The 6,000-nt window shown below is 46.0% G+C and overlaps 1 protein-coding gene across 3 annotated transcripts in view; it reads left to right on the top strand.

The window, feature by feature from the left end:
* The first annotated feature begins 1,140 nt into the window (after positions 1 to 1,140).
* Positions 1,141 to 6,000, top strand: part of LOC113875575 (zinc finger protein 665-like) — a 36,396-nt gene continuing 31,536 nt past the window's right edge. For 2 of the 3 annotated variants that reach the window (XM_027514069.1, XM_027514070.1), the window contains exons 1-2: positions 1,141 to 1,246; positions 3,722 to 3,780. The gene's annotated coding sequence lies outside the window, so the exon portion shown is untranslated. Of the gene's footprint in view, positions 1,247 to 1,801; positions 2,111 to 3,721; positions 3,781 to 6,000 lie in introns of all 3 variants that reach the window. The other variant, XM_027514071.1, reaches the window with a different exon arrangement.

Below are 6,000 nucleotides of genomic sequence, written 5' to 3'. Positions count from 1 at the left end.
ACTTCAGTGATGAACCATCATTTGTTTTTTTTCAAGGCATAGCTACTTTCCTTTTTTAATATTTTTATGCATTATAAAAGATTGTCTTTTATTTTTGTCATTAAGTTTCTATTTTATGTTACTCTTTGTATTTTATTTGCAACATGTGGGATGGTTGGTTAAGAAAGCTCCCCCACCCCTTTGGTGGAATTGGTGATCAGTACTTTTTAGAGTATTTTATGTATTCTTGATGTTAAACTATTATTGAATATATGATTGGCAATATTTTTGTATTATAGTGTACATGTTTTTTTCACTGCTGAGGATGGTTTACTGCACAATATTTGATGATTAGGATGTGTACAATTTACCTCTTTTTATTTTGTTGGCGTGAGCTTTTGGTGTTGTATCTGATAAATGATTGGTGAATCCACTGTCAAGAATCATTTTTAGGTTATCTATACGAAATTATGGATGCTAGGCAAACTTATTGTGATAATCGTTTCACAGTATACTATCCGTTAATTTTTCTCTGTAGCTTAAACTTACACAATGATATTTGTCATTGTAAGAGTTGCTTATACAACCCCCTGTATGTCACTGTTTAAAGATTTGGGTTTAGAAAGGGAAATAATTAAAACACGTTGGATAAAAGAAACAATAACGCAGTTTATAATCATTTAAAGTGTCTTGCTCTTAAAAGGCTGTGGTTAATGACCCAAATGATCACATCCCTTAAGTCCTCCATCTCAGACACCCAGGTACTGATCCTGAGTTTATTGAACTCAGCACTATGCTGTTTGCTGTTTTGTAGGGTGTGAGTAGGGAATAGCCCATTTCTCCCCAGGCAGAGTTTTGTATTTGTAATATAGAGACTAGTCCCATTCTTGTTTGTTAAAACTGCCCAAGTTCCCAGATCCCTGAATTGCTTCAGCCTCACTAGCAGGATCTGAGCACAACATGCTGTGAAAAACAGCTTTTTATTGAGAATAAACGCTTTTAGTCTTAAGAGGAAGTATCTTGGCTTCCGACATAACTTGAAGCTTTTACCTGAGCAGTGTTACAGAAGGTAACTTAGTGCTCTCAAGGTAACAGGCCCCGCCCCCCTCCGCGGCCCGCCCCTCCCACGAACTCTGCGCACAGCGGGTGCTCGCCCCGCCCCTGGTCGGGAGCCGCAGCTCTAATACCAAAAGCCCTTTCACCCAGAGCCGGAAGTTGGAGAGCGCGGAGCCGAGATCCCCGAGTGGCGCCTTAGCTTCCTTCTAGAGTAAGTTTCCAGAGCTCGCCAACCCTCCAATCCCCACCTCCGCCCCCCTCACTCGTCCTCATGGTGTGGGAATTGCCAACGACCTGAAAACCCTGGCACCCAGTACTCGGCCCCGAATAAACGCTGCCGCTGCCGTTGCGGCCCAGTTATATTTTCGTTTAGGGTTTTAAGTGTTGCTGAGGCGGTTTCGGCCCTCGGTCCGCGTAGACACCGCCTCAGGCGACATTTTCTTGCTTAAAACCCCTTTTTACCTCTGGCCTCGCCAAGTAAAGCCCTCTCTCGCGAGTTGGAGTCGCGCCCGCCGCGTCGTCTTCTCGACCGCTAGAGGCAGAGCCCAGATAGGCCGCGCGCCGTCTCCCCGGTCCCGGGATTCCGGAGAGTCCGTCTCGCTCCTGAGCCCCGTCCCTCCCAGCCCGTCTGTCCTCGCGTCTCCTGAGGCCGGTCCTTCTGCCCCGCAGCAGCCCCCTTTCCTGTCAGCCCGTCCCCTCACCCCGTATAGGGTAGGTGACCTGGGCCAGCCATGTGACAGCCAGTGCTGTTTCATGCCCAATTCAGCTCGGTCGGAAAAGGTGATCTTCCGGTCCGGGGGCGTCTCGTTCTGTGGCCCACTCAGTAAATTCAGGAGGCAGGAGGATCCGGAGAAGCAGAGTCAGAAGGACTGAGAGAAATGACTGCAACTGAGGAGAAAAGCATCAGGGAGAACCAATAGGAAAACTGAGAATGGCTGCTGCTGCTGCTGCTGCTGCTGCTGCTGCTGCTCCTGCTCCTGCTCCTGCTCCTGCTAAGTCGCTTTAGTCCTGTCGGACCCTGTGCGACCCGGTAGACGGCAGCCCACCAGGCTCCCCCATCCCTGGGATTCTCCAGGCAAGAACACTGGGAGTGGGTTGCCATTTCCTTCTCCAATGCATGAAAGTGAAAAGGGAAAGTGAAGTCGCTCAGTCGTGTCCGACTCTTAGCGACCCCATGGACTGTGGGCTACCAGGCTCCTCTGTCCATGGGATTTTCCAGGCAAGAGTACTGAAGTGGGTTGCCATTGCGTTCTCCGTGAGAATGGCTGAGGGATTTGCAAAGGGATAGTCAAGTCAAAGAGGTTAAGCCTTGAAAATAGCCAAGTGAGTAAAATAGAGAAGTATTAATAAATTAGAAAGCCAGATCTCCAGGGATTGGAAAACAGCGTAGGGAGAACTGCCCTGTATCAGTGATGGGAGCAGGGAGGCGAAGGGCGATGAGGGACATCAGACGTGGAGAGTCCCTAACTGGGTTTTGGCCGGGTTTGAGTCCAGGCCTCTTGGGTTAGTCCCGAGTTGTGTTTTCACCCGGTTGGAGTCCCGCCTCAAGGGTTCGAGTCTCAATCTGAAGTGGCCGGTTTCATGGTGCTGGCAGAGAAAGAGGTAAGGAGCAGAGGAAGAAAGGGGCTGGAAGGAAGCATAGCCACATGGCCTGCCAGAGAGTGGGGAGGAAGGGAGAGTCACAGCGAGAGAAGAGGAGTAATCTGGAGCGCAGAGAGGGAGCCGAAATGGGGGAAGAAAGAGGCAGACATAGGTATGGATTTTTGAAAGACTCAGGAAGGTTGGAGAGAGAGAGCATTTCGAGGGCGAAGGAATTGCAGCAGCCTGGAACAGGACACGTGTGAGGGAGGAAATAGGACAGGAACAACAGGAGAGCAGAGGGGGAGAAAAAGAGACACCAAGACCCAGATGAAATAGGGAGATTGGTGAACACAGGGATAAGCTCGATCCAGGTGTTTGGATACAGATGATTTTTTTAGTTATACAGAGGAGGCTGAGAATTTCAAAACTCCTGTCTATAAGGCTTGTGTCTTTTCTTATTACTTGTGGCAGAAGATGACTTTCATTTGCAAACCCTGTTGAGCCTGGGGCAGTGGCTTGATTCACTGAGTTGTGAGTGACCCCCTTCCCTTGTCCTCTCATGAGATAGAGGTCAAGGAAGAAGAGACCTGGGGCAAGAAATGACTGACTCTAGAGTGTCACTCTGTGGTAGCTTTTTTTTCTTTAATTAATTTTTTGTCTGTGTTGTCTTCGGTTTTGTGCCCTGGGCTCAGGAGTTGTGGCTCCCAGGTTCCAAAGCACAGGCTCAGTAGTTGTGCACAGGCTTAGTTGCTTGTACTTGTGGGATCTTCCTGAACCAGGAGTAGAACCCATGTCCCCTGCATTGTTAGGCAGATTCTTATCCACTGTATCATTATTGGGTAGCGTTTTTAAGGGGACACTTTTTTTTTTAAACGGATTCACATTTTCTCCTTTATGTATGGTGCTTTTTGTAGCTTGGAATAGGTCTTAATTCATTGAGTTTCTGTAATCATTTTTAACTTCAGAAATAAGATTTTTTAGTTTCCAGTATTCTACTCGTATCATCCTTTTCTAAATATGATTATTCTCCACATTTTTTTAAACTTTGACACCAGATTTTTAGATTAAAAATAATTCACAGTTTTTTGTTTCAACTATTTTTCAGATTCATTCCTTGCCTGAGTGCTTTCTTCCCTTCATCTCATACATTTGAAATTTTCTTTGGTAAGTAGTAAATCATCTTAGACTATTTTGTGGCATACTTAGCAAAAATGTCACCTCGTTTATCAGTTCTAATGAGGTAGATGAACCTGGAGCCTATTATACAGAGTGAAATAAGTCAGAAAGAGAGAAATACTGTATATTAATGCATATATATGGAATTTAGAAAGATGGTACCAGTGACCCTACATGCAGGGCAATAAAGGGAGACACAGATGTAAAGAACAGACTTTTGGACTCAGTGGGAGAAGGTGAGGGTGGGATGATTTGAGAGAATAGCATTGAAACATGTAAATTACCATATGTAAAATAGAATGATCAGTGCAAGCTTGATGCACGAAGCAGGGCACCCAAAGCCAGTGCTCTGGAACAACCCAGAGAGATCTGGTAAGGAGGGAGGTGGAAGAGGGTTCAGAATGGGGGGGCTGCTGCTGCTGCTATGTCGTGTCAGTCGTGTCCAACTTTGTGGGACCCCATAGACGGCAGCCCAACAGGCTCCTCTGACCCTGGGATTCTCCAGGCAAGAACACTGGAGTGCGTTGCCGTTTCGTTCTCCAATGCATGAACGTGAAAAGGGAAAGTGAAGTCGCTCAGTCGTGTCTGACTCTTAGACTCTTAGCAAACCCGTGGACTGCAGCCTACCAGGATCCACCATCCATGGGGTTTTCCAGGCAAGAGTACTGAAGTGGGGTGCCATTATAGTCAGTAGCAGTCTGTTAAGGAAGGAAAGGAATGTTTTAAAACTCAGAATGGCACCAGGCCCCTCATCCATAAGATGCATTTTGGAATAATCTTGGCACCAGATGATTCATCCCAGGCCATAAAATGATTAACTTGAATCTTGTAGAAGGCCAGATTACCATACAAATAGTTTTGTTTACATAGATTAGGGGAACAGTATCTGAGTACAACATACTGGTTTGTGAAGTAGGTTTTGAGCCATTAGGCAGAACCAACTTGAAGACAGAGTCTGGGGTAAATGCATAGTCTATTAACATAGCTTAAGACAAACGTTTCCATAAGAAAAATGCATTGGTTAACTCAAGGTTTGAGAATAGTTAACTTCAGGTGAAACCAGGTGTCATTATGGCAACACAGTATTTTAAGAGAAACCTCCTTTTAAATTTGTATAGAGAAGGAAAAAAATACCGCTAGTTTGTTTCCTCCTTCCACTTAAGAGAGATAAAAATGTCTGACACTTGCAGCCTATTTCCTGCATTTGGAGACCCCTGGCCTTCCTGCCTGTTATCGTCTCATTGCCCCCTTTTCTTTTAGAAGAATTATGTTGCCTAGGGAAAAGGGGCATCGTTCTCGTTCCATAACTGCTTTCGAGCTGACAAGGGGTGTTGTCCCTAAATTGCTGAGGCAACATATTCTCCTAACCCTCATACTGAAGATGTCTGATCCAGGGGCCCCAAGTAGTAGTTGGAAGAAGCTGCAGCAGTAGCAGGAGTTTGAGCAACTATTGCAGGAAGGGGGACCCCTGCCAGGGCCCGAAACTGGGCTCTTGTCTAACACTCGGAAATGAATTGTCCGAGGAGACACGTGTGCTGACAAAGCAAGAGATTTTATTAGGAAAGGGTGCCCACGTGGAGACCAGTAGGGTAAGGGAACCCAGGAGAACTGCTCTGCCACGTGGCTCCAAGTCTCGGGTTTTATGGTGATGAGATTAGTTTCCGGGTGGTCTTTAGCCAATCATTCTAATTCAGAGTCTTTCCTGGTGGCACATGCATCGCTCAGCCAAGATGGATGCTAGCAAGAGGGATTCTGGGAAGTGGACAGACACTCTGTGTCTCCTTTCGACCTTTCCCGAACTCTTCAGGTTGGTGGTGGCTCATTAGTTCCGTATTCCGTATCAGGATCTCTTGTCATAAAACAACTCATGCAAATGGTTACTATGGTGCCTGGCCAGGGTGGGCGGTTTCAATCAGTGTGCTTCCCCTAACACAACCATTTGTCACTTAAAAGCTTTCATGCAACTAGAAACAAATCCAGTTACACAGTTACAGATGCAGGGAGCAAACAGCAAAAACAAAACAATCAGAATTATTGTAAGTCAGATAGTTTTCCACCATGGGGCACTAGTTACCATCTCCCAAAATGAGGCAATTGAGGCTTCAGGAATATCCATAGCCCCAGTCATCTTGTTCATGTGTTCAGTAAAATGAGTAACATTAGTGCTCCTATCAGGTATATATGTACAGCATTGGGTATGAATAATGG

Source organism: Bos indicus x Bos taurus, chromosome 18 (assembly GCF_003369695.1).
Source record: "Bos indicus x Bos taurus breed Angus x Brahman F1 hybrid chromosome 18, Bos_hybrid_MaternalHap_v2.0, whole genome shotgun sequence".
Taxonomy (NCBI): Eukaryota; Metazoa; Chordata; class Mammalia; order Artiodactyla; family Bovidae; genus Bos; species Bos indicus x Bos taurus.
The sequence above is the reverse complement of the archived record's forward strand: the minus strand, read 5'-3'. Positions and strand labels throughout refer to the sequence as shown.